This window comes from Cherax quadricarinatus, unplaced genomic scaffold (genome assembly GCF_038502225.1).
Source record: "Cherax quadricarinatus isolate ZL_2023a unplaced genomic scaffold, ASM3850222v1 Contig1, whole genome shotgun sequence".
NCBI lineage: Eukaryota > Metazoa > Arthropoda > Malacostraca > Decapoda > Parastacidae > Cherax > Cherax quadricarinatus.
Window position 1 is genome coordinate 1,199,586 of NW_027195027.1, and position 17,521 is coordinate 1,217,106.

The 17,521-nt window shown below is 48.1% G+C and overlaps 1 protein-coding gene across 1 annotated transcript in view; it reads right to left on the minus strand.

The window, feature by feature from the left end:
* Window positions 1-8,378, minus strand: part of LOC128704519 (protein O-mannosyl-transferase TMTC2) — a 642,699-nt gene extending 634,321 nt beyond the window's left edge. The window contains exon 1 of the mRNA XM_070079668.1: window positions 8,094-8,378. The gene's annotated coding sequence lies outside the window, so the exon portion shown is untranslated. The remainder of the gene's footprint in view (window positions 1-8,093) is intronic.
* Between the last annotated feature and the right edge of the window lie 9,143 nt (window positions 8,379-17,521).

Sequence of the window (17,521 nt, forward strand, 5' to 3'; positions counted from 1 at the left end):
ATACCAGATATATTAAGCAAATTTCATAAATTTGCTTGTAACAGATAAGTGACCTGTAGATATAAATCCAGATGTTCTCCTGTTAACCCTTTTGGGATTCCTAGGCCTTTTGTGTATCCATATGCTCTTGTGCTACCGTCCGCGGGATAGATATGAGGTGCACGAACTAGCCACTACCATCCACAGGATGGATATGAGGTACACAATAAACTAGCCACTACCATCCACAGGATGGATATGAGGTACACAATAAACTAGCCACTACCATCCACAGGATGGATATGAGGTACACAATAAACTAGCCACTACCATCCACAGGATGGATATGAGGTACACAATAAACTAGCCACTACCATCCAAAGGATGGATATGAGGTACACAATAAACTAGACACTACCATCCACAGGATGGATATGAGGTGCACAATAAACTAGCCACTACCATCCACAGGATGGATATGAGGTACACAATAAACTAGCCACTACCACCCACAGGATGGATATAAGGTACACAATAAACTAGCCACTACCATCCAAAGGATGGATATGAGGTACACAATAAACTAGCCACTACCATCCAAAGGATGGATATGAGGTACACAATAAACTAGCCACTACCATCCAAAGGATGGATATGAGGTACACAATAAACAAGACACTACCATCCACAGGATGGATATGAGGTACACAATAAACTAGCCACTACCACCCACAGGATGGATATAAGGTACACAATAAACTAGCCACTACCATCCAAAGGATGGATATGAGGTACACAATAAACTAGCCACTACCATCCAAAAGATGGATATGAGGTACACAATAAAGTAGCCACTACCATCCAAAGGATGGATATGAGGTACACAATAAACTAGCCACTACCATCCAAAGGATGGATATGAGGTACACAATAAACTAGCCACTACCATCCACAGGATGGATATGAGGTACACAATAAACTAGCCACTACCATCCACAGGATGGATATGAGGTACACAATAAACTAGCCACTACCATCCACAGGATGGATATGAGGTACACAATAAACTAGCCACTACCATCCACAGGATGGATATGAGGTACACAATAAACTAGCCACTACCATCCACAGGATGGATATGAGGTACACAAACTAGCCACTTCGGTAGCAAGATCAAAATCTAAATCAATTAATGGGTCAGCCTCAACCCTGTCCAGGCATTCCTGGTTATGGTTTATCAATTGGGAAAGAGAGACAGAGAAACAAAGATAGAGAGACAGACAGAAAGACAGAGAGAGAGAGAGAGACAGAGACAGAGACAGAGACAGAGACAGAGAGAGACAGACAGAGACAGAGACAGAGACAGAGAGAGAGAGAGAGAGACAGAGACAGAGACAGAGAGAGAGAGAGAGAGAGAGAGAGAGAGAGAGAGAGAGAGAGACAGAGACAGAGACAGAGAGAGAGAGAGAGAGAGAGAGACAGAGACAGAGACAGAGACAGAGACAGAGAGACAGAGACAGAGACAGAGACAGAGACAGAGACAGAGACAGAGACAGAGAGAGAGAGAGAGAGAGAGAGAGAGAGAGAGAGACAGAGACAGAGAGAGAGAGAGAGAGAGAGAGAGAGAGACAGAGACAGAGACAGAGACAGAGAGAGAGAGAGAGAGAGAGAGAGAGAGACAGAGACAGAGACAGAGAGAGAGAGAGAGAGAGAGAGAGAGAGAGAGAGAGAGAGAGACAGAGACAGAGACAGAGACAGAGAGAGAGAGAGAGAGAGAGAGAGAGAGAGAGAGAGACAGAGACAGAGAGAGAGAGAGAGAGAGAGAGAGAGAGAGAGAGAGAGAGAGAGAGAGAGAGAGACTGTTGTTGTTATTGGAGGTCTGAAAATAGATAAGTTGCAGAGTCCTGGGACATCATTGATAAACACAACAAATGTTACTTCTGTGTTTGCTATGATGACAATGTTTGTTGTTAAATTTGTTTCCATTTAGGTTAAAATTTGTTGAAAATAGTGATCAACTAGAACCAATTTTCGACTTCTGGGCATTTAATAGGGTGATTCTGATGTTTAAATGGGCGTTTTATTTGTGATCAGTTGATAGAAGGGAACTCAGACTAGCGCAATAGCTGTGAATTGAGTAGGCCTAAGTACGTGAATTGGCCTTAAATAGGCTTCGAAATGGGCAAAACAGCTCATGGTTAAAGGACAAAAAGGCACAACACCGTGACTGGAACAATACACAGATAACCAGCACATAGGAGGGACACACTTACGACAACGTTTCGCTCCAACTTCGACCACTTACGAAGTCACACACTGTGACTTCGACCATTTACTAAGTCGCGCACAGTGTGACTTCGACCATTTACGAAGTCTCACATTGTGTGACTTCGACCATTTACGAAGTCTCACATTGTGTGACTTCGACCACTTACGAAGTCTCACATTGTGTGACTTCGACCACTTACAAAGTCACACACTGTGTGACTTCGACCACTTACGAAGTCTCACATTGTGTGACTTCGACCACTTACGAAGTCTCACATTGTGTGACTTCGACCACTTACGAAGTCTCACATTGTGTGACTTCGACCATTTACGAAGTCTCACATTGTGTGACTTCGATCACTTACGAAGTCTCACATTGTGTGACTTCGACCACTTACGAAGTCTCACATTGTGTGACTTCGACCATTTACGAAGTCTCACATTGTGTGACTTCGATCACTTACGAAGTCTCACATTGTGTGACTTCGACCACTTACGAAGTCTCACATTGTGTGACTTCGACCATTTACGAAGTCTCACATTGTGTGACTTCGACCATTTACAAAGTCACACACTGTGTAACTTCGACCATTTACGAAGTCTCACACTGTGTGCAACTTTGTAAATGGTGGAAATCGGACCGACACGTAGTTGTGCGACTCTGTGTAATTCCTTTAAGACATTTTGAATTATGGTGTCACAAGAAACACAGTTATGAAGTATATATATTTTTCCAAATTCTTAATCTGAGGATGTGAACGATTTAAGTCCGAAAAATCGCAATATTTTTAACTTTTTCGATTAAAAGATTGATAATTTTAGTATCTTAGGTAAGAAAAAAAAGGAAATGCCTCTAATTGCTTCTGAAGTATATAGTGTTAATATACTTTTATCTGGGATCTTCTGGGATCCTCTTATGGGATTTTCTGGGATCCTCTTGGATCCTCTGGGATCTTCAGAGATCCTATGGGATCTGAGATCTTCTTGGATCCTCTGGGATCCTCTTATGGGATCTTCTGCGTTCTGGGATCCTCTGAGATCCTCTGGGATCTTATGGGATCCTCCGGGATCTTCTGAGATCCTCCAGGATCTTCTGGGGCCCAAGAGCTAGCACCCGGGTATGTACACTCGAACTGTTGACCATACTAATAGTGCAATATGTACCATCCTAAGATCACTAAAAACAACTTGTGGCACTGAATCTATGGCACTGAACTTGACTCTATGATTATTTCTGATTCTGTGCCATCACTGAAGACTCATGACTCACATAATGTGTCTTAAGTTGATCATTGCAATAGTCAGGAGTAGGTAATGAAAAATCCGGGGAAATGGGGATTAATGTTTAATTGCTGTGGATTCCATTACTCTCTGGATTACATCTTCGTGATTCAGCTGATTTGTTAGTCAACAAAAGTACTCTGAAGGATAGTATAGAATATAACTTTGGAGTCTCTGTGTGTAGCATTAGCAGTAATATTAGGAGAAAGGTAAGTAATGAAATTGAATGTTACAGGAATGTAGTTAGAAGCCTGAGTAGATCTATAACCCACTATAACATGAAGGTAGATCTATAACCCACTATGATAACATGAAGGTAGATCTATAACCCACTATGATAACATGAAGGTAGATCTATAACCCACTATGATAACATGAAGGTAGATCTATAACCCACTATGATAACATGAAGGTAGATCTATAACCCACTATGATAACATGAACGTAGATCTATAACCCACTATGATAACATGAACGTAGATCTATAACCCACTATAACATGAACGTAGATCTATAACCCACTATGATAACATGAAGGTAGATCTGTAACCCACTATGATAACATGAACGTAGATCTATAACCCACTATGATAACATGAACGTAGATCTATAACCCACTATGATAACATGAACGTAGATCTATAACCCACTATGATAACATGAACGTAGATCTATAACCCACTATGATAACATGAACGTAGATCTATAACCCACTATAACATGAACGTAGATCTATAACCCACTATGATAACATGAACTTAGATCTATAACCCACTATGATAACATGAACGTAAATCTATAACCCACTATGATAACATGAACTTAGATCTATAACCCACTATGATAACATGAACGTTGATCTATAACCCACTATAACATGAACGTTGATCTATAACCCACTATGATAACATGAACGTAGATCTATAACCCACTATGATAACATGAACGTAGATCTATAACCCACTATGATAACATGAACGTAGATCTATAACCCACTATGATAACATGAACGTAGATCTATAACCCACTATGATAACATGAACGTAGATCTATAACCCACTATGATAACATGAACGTAGATCTATAACCCACTATGATAACATGAACGTAGATCTATAACCCACTATAACATGAACGTAGATCTATAACCCACTATGATAACATGAACGTAGATCTATAACCCACTATGATAACATGAACGTAAATCTATAACCCACTATGATAACATGAACTTAGATCTATAACCCACTATGATAACATGAACGTAAATCTATAACCCACTATGATAACATGAACTTAGATCTATAACCCACTATGATAACATGAACGTTGATCTATAACCCACTATAACATGAACGTTGATCTATAACCCACTATGATAACATGAACGTAGATAAGTACTTGTATGGAGCAACTTGCAATGTGAACACTGACTGATGTTGTAGTGGCCAGGCTTAAGCTTGGTTACAAGTACTGACTGATGTTGTAGTGGCCAGGCTTAAGCTTGGTTACAAGTACTGACTGATGTTGTAGTGCCCAGGCTTAAGCTTGGTTACAAGTACTGACTGATGTTGTAGTGGCCAGGCTTAAGCTTAGTTACAAGTACTGACTGATGTTGTAGTGGCCAGGCTTAAGCTTGGTTACAAGTACTGACTGATGTTGTAGTGGCCAGGCTTAAGCTTGGTTACAAGTACTGACTGATGTTGTAGTGGCCAGGCTTAAGCTTGGTTACAAGTACTGACTGATGTTGTAGTGGCCAGGCTTAAGCTTGGTTACAAGTACTGACTGATATTGTAGTGGCCAGGCTTAAGCTTGGTTACAAGTACTGACTGATGTTGTAGTGGCCAGGCTTAAGCTTGGTTACAAGTACTGACTGATGTTGTAGTGGCCAGGCTTAAGCTTGGTTACAAGTACTGACTGATATTGTAGTGGCCAGGCTTAAGCTTGGTTACAAGTACTGACTGATGTTGTAGTGGCCAGGCTTAAGCTTGGTTACAAGTACTGACTGATGTTGTAGTGGCCAGGCTTAAGCTTGGTTACAAGTACTGACTGATGTTGTAGTGGCCAGGCTTAAGCTTGGTTACAAGTACTGACTGATATTGTAGTGGCCAGGCTTAAGCTTGGTTACAAGTATTGACTGATATTGTAGTGGCCAGGCTTAAGCTTGGTTACAAGTACTGACTGATATTGTAGTGGCCAGGCTTAAGCTTGGTTACAAGTACTGACTGATGTTGTAGTGGCCAGGCTTAAGCTTGGTTACAAGTACTGACTGATGTAGTGGCCAGGCTTAAGCTTGGTTACAAGTGCTGACTGATGTAGTGGCCAGGCTTAAGCTTGGTTACAAGTGCTGACTGATGTAGTGGCCAGGCTTAGGCTTGGTTACAAGTACTGACTGATGTAGTGGCCAGGCTTAAGCTTGGTTACAAGTACTGACTGATGTTGTAGTGGCCAGGTTTAAGCTTGGTTACAAGTACTGACTGATGTTGTAGTGGCCAGGCTTAAGCTTGGTTACAAGTACTGACTGATATTGTATTGGCCAGACATAAGCTTGGTTACAAGTACTGACTGATGTAGTGGCCAGGCTTAAGCTTCGTTACAAGTACTGCCTGATGTAGTGGCCAGGCTTAGGCTTGGTTTCAAGTACTGACTGATGTTGTAGTGGCCAGGTTTAAGCTTGGTTACAAGTACTGACTGATGCAGTGGCCAGGCTTAAGCTTAGTTACAAGTACTGACTGATGTAGTGGCCAGGCTTAACCTTGGTTACAAGTACTGACTGATGTAGTGGCCAGGCTTAACCTTGGTTACAAGTACTGACTGATGTAGTGGCCAGGCTTAACCTTGGTTACAAGTACTGACTGATGTAGTGGCCAGGCTTAAGCTTAGTTACAAGTACTGACTGATGTAGTGGCCAGGCTTAAGCTTAGTTACAAGTACTGACTGATGCAGTGGCCAGGCTTAAGCTTAGTTACAAGTACTGACTGATGTAGTGGCCAGGCTTAACCTTGGTTACAAGTACTGACTGATGCAGTGGCCAGGCTTAAGCTTAGTTACAAGTACTGACTGATGTAGTGGCCAGGCTTAACCTTGGTTACAAGTACTGACTGATGTAGTGGCCAGGCTTAACCTTGGTTACAAGTACTGACTGATGTAGTGGCCAGGCTTAACCTTGGTTTCAAGTTCTGCTGACAGTCTAACAGACAAACAGATAATAATTAAACTAAACAGAATTTAACTAAACCTTTAATCATTTTGTTAAACACCATGTGCTTAATTCTCCACTTATTGAGGAACATATAGACAGTATAACAGCTTGTGATATGTCAAGATATATTATTAATGAAAATAAGATACCAGACATATTAAGAAAATATCCTAAATTTGACTGTGACAGATAAGTGAAATATAGATATAAATCCTGTTGACGCTTGTGGGACCTAGTTCCTAGGATTCTTGTATATCCTTATGTGACACCATCTACAGGATGGATATCAGGTGCACAGTAAACTAGGAGCAGTAATAGCATTACTATGTATATATATATATATATATATATATATATATATATATATATATATATATATATATATATTATTATTATTATTATTATTATTATTATTATTATTATTATTATTATTACTGGACACACACGTTTTATTATTTACAATTTCTTTATTAAATCTGGTTTTATTAATAAGTTTTTTAATACGTAAGATTGGGATTGTGTCTTGCCATTGCTGGGCCTTTTCTTGGCTTTTATTTTCACCCAAAATTAATAATTTCGTATTTTTTTTTGAGTAATATAATAGATATGCGTGTCTTGAATGCTGTTGTGTGTGTGTGGATTTTGTTTTTCTGTGTTGGAAATTGTTTGTTGGGTTTTAATAGCGTTGGGGCTTGGTGTTTTTCTGTTTTTTTTGGGGGGAGGGGCGATTTTTATTGTTTTTTCAGGTGGGGTGTTTGCTGAATTGTGTGTGTGTGTGTGTGTGTGTGTAGGGTGTGTAGTGTGTGTGTGTAGTGTGTGTGTGTGGGTGTGTGTAGTGTGTGTGTGTAGTGTGTGTGTGTATGTGTAGTTTGTGTGTAGTGTGTGTGTGTATGTGTAGTTTGTGTGTAGTGTGTGTGTGCAGTGTGTGTATGTGAAGTGTGTGTGTGTGTGTTTGATGTGTGTGTGTGTGTGTGTAATGTGGGTGTGTTTGTGTGTAATGTGGGTGTGTCTGTGTGTGTGTGTGTAGTGTGTGTATGTGTGTGTGTGTGTGTGTGTGTGTAGTGTGTGTGTGTGTAGTGTGTGTGTGTGTAGTGTATGTGTGTGTAGTGTGGGTGTAGTGTGTAAACATATGTATGTGTCCTAATGCATGTGTGTATATGTTACATACATTTCTTGGATGTGTGTATACATGTGTGTATACATGTGTGTATACATGTGTGTATACAAGCCAGCAACAATACACAGACAATACACACCACATCTAACAAACACTTCTCTAACTACCATTCCTAACAAGACCTCAGAAGACAACAAACTCCCAACACTTAACATATATTAAACTTAGACACAAAAAATTACTTACTATTTAGAAGACGCCAGTAGTCGACTATTAAAATTATCTATCATTTTCGTTTTCATTCTCAAAGAACTATTTCTGACCTCCTCAAACACTATCATAATTGGGGAATTTAGAAGAGGATGGACAATGAATTCGACTCACTCGCGAAGGGCAATTGCCGACCGATAAAACCGCGCTACAGGTCATTTTTTCAATGGCCCAGGGTTTCGAAAACCACCATCACAGCGGCAGAAACCCACTAGACGGATACAGATTCACATGATTGAGGGATCCCTGGCTCCGAGCCGCGTATATCCTCAATGCTCGAGCGCCGGGAAGCAACTAGCTGACGGCTGACAGCCACTGCCACCAGCACCCACGTATATAGTGGGAGGTGGAGCCTTGCGTGGTAAACTCAGTGGGAGGAGCTTGGTCACAGTGGGGTCGCACGCCCACTTTCTGCAGCGCGGGAGGTTTTGTGCGTCAGGATACTGTCGCTGCTGACATTGGTAGTGGTTTGTGCGTCAGGAAATAGGACTTCCTGACGCTGGTGGTGGTTTGTGCGTCAGGATACTGCCGCTGCTGACACTGGAGGTGGTTCGTGCGTCAAGAAATATGGCTTCCTGACACTAGTGGTGGTTTGTGCGTCAGGAAATAGGAATTCCTGACGCTGTGGTGGTTTGTGCGTCAGGATACTGTCGCTGCTGACACTGGTGGTGGTTTGTGCGTCAGGAAATAGGAATTCCTGACGCTGTGGTGGTTTGTGCGTCAGGATACTGTCGCTGCTGACGCCGGTGGTGGTTTGTGCGTCAGGATGCTGTCGCTACTGACACTGGAGGTGGTTCGTGCGTCAGGAAATAAGACTTCCTGACGCTGGTGGTTGTTCGTGCGTCAGGATACTGTCGCTACTGACACTGGAGGTGGTTCGTGCGTCAGGAAATAAGACTTCCTGACGCTGGTGGTTGTTCGTGCGTCAGGATACTGTCGCTACTGACACTGGAGGTGGTTCGTGCGTCAGGAAATAAGACTTCCTGACGCTGGTGGTTGTTCGTGCGTCAGGATACTGTCGCTACTGACACTGGAGGTGGTTCGTGCGTCAGGAAATAAGACTTCCTGACGCTGGTGGTTGTTCGTGCGTCAGGATACTGTCGCTACTGACACTGGAGGTGGTTCGTGCGTCAGGAAATAAGACTTCCTGACGCTGGTGGTGGTTCGTGCGTCAGGATCTAGGGCTTCCTGACACCCTCATTTAACTCGTTAATCAGATACCCCGTTTAACAAACCCACATTCCACCAGATATAAAGGACAACTATATCAAGCATCTTCGCTCCACATATATCTAACATCTTATAACTAAGTTCCTCTAAGATCATTAGAACCTCTCTAAGTAACTAAGTAGAGTGCAGCACCATTTTAAGTTCCTCAAAGATCATTAGAACCTCTCTAAGTAACTACGTAGAGTGCAGCACCATTTTAAGTTCCTCTAAGATCATTAGAACCTCTCTAAGTAACTAAGTAGAGTGCAGCACCATTTCTAAGTTCCTCTAAGATCATTAGAACCTCTCTAAGTAACTACGTAGAGTGCAGCACCATTTCTAAGTTCCTCTAAGATCATTAGAACCTCTCTAAGTAACTACGTAGAGTGCAGCACCAATTCTAAGTTCCTCTAAGATCATTAGAACCTCTCTAAGTAACTACGTAGAGTGCAGCACCATTTCTAAGTTCCTCTAATATCATTAGAACCTCTCTAAGTAACTACGTAGAGTGCAGCACCATTTCTAAGTTCCTCTAAGATCATTAGAACCTCTCTAAGTAACTACGTAGAGTGCAGCACCATTTTAAGTTCCTCAAAGATCATTAGAACCTCTCTAAGTAACTAAGTAGAGTGCAGCACCATTTCTAAGTTCCTCTAAGATCATTAGAACCTCTCTAAGTAACTAAGTAGAGTGCAGCACCATTTCTAAGTTCCTCTAAGATCATTAGAACCTCTCTAAGTAACTACGTAGAGTGCAGCACCATTTCTAAGTTCCTCTAAGATCATTAGAACCTCTATAAGTAACTAAGTAGAGTGCAGCACCATTTCTAAGTTCCTCTAAGATCATTAGAACCTCTCTAAGTAACTACGTAGAGTGCAGCACCATTTTAAGTTCCTCTAAGATCATTAGAACCTCTCTAAGTAACTAAGTAGAGTGCAGCACCATTTCTAAGTTCCTCTAAGATCATTAGAACCTCTCTAAGTAACTACGTAGAGTGCAGCACCATTTCTAAGTTCCTCTAAGATCATTAGAACCTCTCTAAGTAACTACGTAGAGTGCAGCACCAATTCTAAGTTCCTCTAAGATCATTAGAACCTCTCTAAGTAACTACGTAGAGTGCAGCACCATTTCTAAGTTCCTCTAATATCATTAGAACCTCTCTAAGTAACTACGTAGAGTGCAGCACCATTTCTAAGTTCCTCTAAGATCATTAGAACCTCTCTAAGTAACTACGTAGAGTGCAGCACCATTTCTAAGTTCCTCTAAGATCATTAGAAGAGAGGAGTTAGGTTGCAGGTTGTAATTAACGTCATCTAGAGAGAGTTAGCAGTTCCTGCTTAGCACCACCACTGCTTAGCACCACCACTGCTCAGCACCACCACTGCTTAGCACCACCACTGCTCAGCACCACCACTGCTTAGCACCACCACTGCTTAGCACCACCACTGCTTAGCACCACCACTGCTTAGCACCAAGACTGCTCAACACCACCACTGCTCAGCACCACCACTGCTCAACACCACCACTGCTTAGCACCAAGACTGCTCAACACCACCACTGCACAGCACCACCACTGCTCAGCACCACCACTGCACAGCACCACCACTGCTCAGCACCACCACTGCTTAGCACCACCACTGCTTAGCACCACCACTGCTCAACACCACCACTGCTCAGCACCACAACTGCTCAGCACCACAACTGCTCAGCACCACAACTGCTCAGCACCACCACTGCTCAGCACCACCACTGCTCAGCACCACCACTGCTCAGCACCACCACTGCACAGCACCACCACTGCACAGCACCACCACTGCTCAGCACCACTGCTCAGCACCACCACTGCTTAGCACCACCACTGCTCAGCACCACCACTGCTCAGCACCACCACTGCTCAACACCACCACTGCTTAGCACCACCACTGCTCAGCACCACCACTGCTCAACACCACCACTGCTTAGCACCACCACTGCTCAGCACCACCACTGCACAGCACCACCACTGCTCAACACAACCACTGCTCAGCACCACCACTGCACAGCACCACCACTGCTCAGCACCACCACTGCTCAGCACCACCACTGCACAGCACCACCACTGCTCAACACAACCACTGCTCAGCACCACCACTGCTTAGCACCACCACTGCTCAACACCACCAATGCTCAGCACCACCACTGCTCAGCACCACCACTGCTCAGCACCACCACTGCTCAGCACCACCACTGCTTAGCACCACCACTGCACAGCACCACCACTGCACAGCACCACCACTGCACAGCACCACCACTGCACAGCACCACCACTGCTCAGCACAACCACTGCTCAGCACCACCACTGCTCAGCACCACCACTGCACAGCACCACCACTGCTCAGCACCACCACTGCTCAGCACCACCACTGCTCAGCACCACCACTGCACAGCACCACCACTGCTCAACACCACCACTGCTCAGCACCACCACTGCTCAGCACCACCACTGCACAGCACCACCACTGCACACCACCACCACTGCACACCACCTCCAGTGCTCACCACCACCACTGCTCAGCACCACCACTGCACAGCACCACCACTGCTCAGCACAACCACTGCTCAGCACCACCACTGCTCAACACAACCACTGCTCAACACAACCACTGCTCAGCACCACCACTGCTCAACACAACCACTGCTCAGCACCACCACTGCTCAACACAACCACTGCTCAGCACCACCACTGTTCAGCACCACCACTGCTCAGCACCACCACTGCTCAGCACCACCACTGCTCAACACAACTACTGCTCAGCACCACCACTGCTCAGCACCACCACTGCTCAGCACCACCACTGCTTAGCACCACCATTGCTCAGCACCACCACTGCTCAGCACCACTGCTCAGCACCACTACTGCTCAGCACCACCACTGCTCAGCATCACCACTGCTCAGCATCACCACTGCTCAGCACCACTACTGCTCAGCACCACCACTGCTCAGCTCCACCACTGCTCAGCACCACTTCTGCTCAGCACCACCACTGCTCAGAACCACCACTGCTCAGCACCACCACTGCACAGCACCACCACTGCTCAGAACCACCACTGCACAGCACCACCACTGCACAGCACCACCACTGCACAGCACCACCACTGCACAGCACCACCACTGCACAGCACCACCAATGCACAGCACCACCACTGCTCAGCACCACCACTGCACAGCACCACCACTGCTCAGCACCACCACTGCTCAGCACCACCACTGCTCAACACAACCACTGCTCAGCACCACTGCTCAGCACCACCACTGCTCAACACAACCACTACTCAGCACCACCACTGCACAGCACCACCACTGCTCAACACAACCACTGCTCAGCACCACCACTGCTCAACACAACCACTACTCAGCACCACCACTGCACAGCACCACCACTGCTCAAAACAACCACTGCTCAGCACCACCACTGCTCAACACAACCACTACTCAGCACCACCACTGCACAGCACCACCACTGCTCAACACAACCACTGCACAGCACCACCACTGCTCAACACAACCACTGCTCAGCACCACCACTGCTCAACACAACCACTACTCAGCACCACCACTGCTCAGCACCACCACTGCTCAACACAACCACTGCTCAGCACCACCACTGCTCAGCACCACCACTGCTCAGCAACACCACTGCACAGCACCACCACTGCTCAACACAACCACTGCTCAGCACCACCACTGCTCAGCACCACCACTGCTCAACACAACCACTGCTCAGCACCACCACTGCTCAGCGCCACCACTGCACAGCACCACCACTGCTCAGCACCACCACTGCTCAACACAACCACTGCTCAGCACCACCACTGCTCAGCACCACCACTGCTCAGCACCACCACTGCTCAGCACCACCACTGCTCAGCACCACCACTGCTCAACACAACCACTGCTCAGCACCACCACTGCTCAGCACCACCACTGCTCAGCACCACCACTGCTCAGCACCACCACTGCTCAGCACCACCACTGCACAGCACCACCACTGCTCAGCACCACCACTGCTCAACACCACCACTGCTCAGCACCACCACTGCTCAGCACCACCACTGCTCAACACAACCACTGCTCAGCACCACTGCTCAGCACCACCACTGCTCAGCACCACCACTGCTCAGCACCACCACTGCTCAGCACCACCACTGCTCAGCACCACCACTGCTCAGCACCACCACTGCTCAGCACCACCACTGCTCAACACAACCACTGCTCAGCACCACCACTGCTCAGCACCACCACTGCTCAGCACCACCACTGCTCAGAACCACCACTGCTCAGCACCACCACTGCACAGCACCACCACTGCACAGCACCACCACTGCACAGCACCACCACTGCACAGCACCACCACTGCTCAGCACAACCACTGCTCAGCACCACCACTGCTCAGCACCACCACTGCACAGCACCACCACTGCTCAACACAACCACTGCTCAGCACCACCACTGCTCAGCACCACCACTGCTCAACACAACCACTGCTCAGCACCACCACTGCTCAGCACCACCACTGCTCAACACAACCACTGCTCAGCACCACCACTGCTCAGCACCACCACTGCTCAGCACCACCACTGCTCAGCACCACCACTGCTCAGCACCACCACTGCTCAGCACCACCACTGCTCAGCACCACCACTGCTCAGCACCACCACTGCTCAGCACCACCACTGCTCAGCACCACCACTGCACAGCACCACCACTGCTCAGCACCACCACTGCACAGCACCACCACTGCTCAGCACCACCACTGCTCAGCATCACCACTGCTCAGCACCACCACTGCTCAGCACCACCACTGCACAGCACCACCACTGCTCAGCACCACCACTGCTCAGCACCACCACTGCTCAGCACCACCACTGCTCAGCACCACCACTGCTCAGCACCACCACTGCACAGCACCACCACTGCACAGCACCACCACTGCACAGCACCACCACTGCACAGCACCACCACTGCACAGCACCACCACTGCACAGCACCACCACTGCTCAGCACAACCACTGCTCAGCACCACCACTGCTCAGCACCACCACTGCACAGCACCACCACTGCTCAGCACCACCACTGCTCAGCACCACCACTGCTCAGCACCACCACTGCACAGCATCACCACTGCTCAACACCACCACTGCTCAGCACCACCACTGCACAGCACCACCACTGCACAGCACCACCACTGCACAGCACCACCACTGCACAGCACCACCACTGCTCAACACCACCACTGCTCAGCACCACCACTGCTCAGCACCACCACTGCTCAACACAACCACTGCTCAGCACCACCACTGCTCAACACAACCACTGCTCAACACAACCACTGCTCAGCACCACCACTGCTCAACACAACCACTGCTCAGCACCACCACTGCTTAGCACCACCACTGCTCAACACCACCACTGCTCAGCACCACCACTGCTCAGCACCACCACTGCTCAGCACCACCACTGCTCAACACAACCACTGCTCAGCACCACCACTGCTCAGCACCACCACTGCTCAGCACCACCACTGCTTAGCACCACCACTGCTCAGCACCACCACTGCTCAGCACCACTGCTCAGCATCACCACTGCTCAGCATCACCACTGCTCAGCACCACCACTGCTCAGCACCACCACTGCTCAGCTCCACCACTGCTCAGCACCACTACTGCTCAGCACCACCACTGCTCAGAACCACCACTGCTCAGCACCACCACTGCACAGCACCACCACTGCTCAGAACCACCACTGCACAGCACCACCACTGCACAGCACCACCACTGCACAGCACCACCACTGCACAGCACCACCACTGCACAGCACCACCACTGCACAGCACCACCACTGCTCAGCACCACCACTGCACAGCACCACCACTGCTCAGCACCACTGCTCAGCACCACCACTGCTCAACACAACCACTGCTCAGCACCACCACTGCTCAGCACCACCACTGCTCAACACAACCACTACTCAGCACCACCACTGCACAGCACCACCACTGCTCAACACAACCACTGCTCAGCACCACCACTGCTCAACACAACCACTACTCAGCACCACCACTGCACAGCACCACCACTGCTCAAAACAACCACTGCTCAGCACCACCACTGCTCAACACAACCACTACTCAGCACCACCACTGCACAGCACCACCACTGCTCAACACAACCACTGCACAGCACCACCACTGCTCAACACAACCACTGCTCAGCACCACCACTGCTCAACACAACCACTACTCAGCACCACCACTGCTCAGCACCACCACTGCTCAACACAACCACTGCTCAGCACCACCACTGCTCAGCACCACCACTGCTCAGCAACACCACTGCACAGCACCACCACTGCTCAACACAACCACTGCTCAGCACCACCACTGCTCAGCACCACCACTGCTTAGCACCACCACTGCTCAGCACCACTGCTTAGCACCACCACTGCTCAGCACCACCACTGCACAGCATCACCACTGCTCAACACAACCACTGCTACAGCAGCACCACTGCTTAGCACCACCACTGCTCAGCACCACCACTGCACAGCACCACCACTGCTCAACACAACCACTGCTCAGCACCACCACTGCTCAGCACCACCACTGCACAGCACCACCACTGCTCAGCACCACCACTGCTCAGCACCACCACTGCTCAGCACCACCACTGCTCAGCACCACCACTGCTCAGCACCACCACTGCTCAGCACCACCACTGCTCAGCACCACCACTGCAACACCACCACTGCTCAGCACCACCACTGCTCAGCACCACCACTGCTCAACACACCACTGCTCAGCACCACTGCTCAGCACCACCACTGCTCAGCACCACCACTGCTCAGCACCACCACTGCTCAGCACCACCACTGCTCAACACAACCACTGCTCAGCACCACCACTGCTCAGCACCACCACTGCTCAGCACCACCACTGCTCAACACAACCACTGCTCAGCACCACCACTGCTCAGCACCACCACTGCACAGCACCACCACTGCTCAGCACCACCACTGCTCAGCACCACCACTGCTCAGCACCACCACTGCACAGCACCACCACTGCACAGCACCACCACTGCACAGCACCACCACTGCTCAGCACCACCACTGCTCAGCACCACCACTGCTCAGCACCACCACTGCACAGCACCACCACTGCTCAGCACCACCACTGCTCAGCACCACCACTGCTCAGCACCACCACTGCTCAGCACCACCACTGCACAGCACCACCACTGCTCAACACAACCACTGCTCAGCACCACCACTGCTCAGCACCACCACTGCTCAGCACCACCACTGCTCAGCACCACCACTGCACAGCACCACTGCACAGCACCACCACTGCTCAGCACCACCACTGCTCAGCACCACCACTGCTCAGCACCACCACTGCGCAGCATCACCACTGCTCAGCACCACCACTGCTTAGAACCACCACTGCTCAGCACCACCACTGCACAGCACCACCACTGCTCAGCACCACCACTGCTCAGCACCACCACTGCACAGCACCACCACTGCTCAGCATCACCACTGCTCAGCACCACCACTGCTCAGCACCACCACTGCACAGCACCACCACTGCTCAGCACCACCACTGCTCAGCACCACCACTGCTCAGCACCACCACTGTTCAGCACCACCACTGCACAGCACCACCACTGCTCAGCACCACCACTGCTCAGCATCACCACTGCTCAGCATCACCACTACTCAGCACCACCACTGCACAGCACCACCACTGCTCAGCATCACCACAGCTCAGCACCACCACTGCTCAGCACCACCACTGCTCAGCACCACCACTGCTCAGCACCACCACTGCTCAGCACCACCACAACTTAATTCTCGCAGCACAAACCACCCACCAAAACGTCGCTCCAATTCAAAACGTTGTTTTATTCCCACTTTTTGCAGTCAGTTCATCAGTCACAATGGAATTTTTTCATTAATTCTTCTGGAATTCTAAATTCTGGAAAAATGGATCACTGAGAGAATTTAATTCTAAGACAAAATTGTGATCTTTTTTCAGAGGGAATTTAACTCTATGGTAGAAGATTGATGAATTTAAGTGTGCTAGTGTCACCATAACTAGCTGTTATCTTAGCTAGTTTATACAGTAAGAAGTACTATCTTGGCTAGTTTATACAGT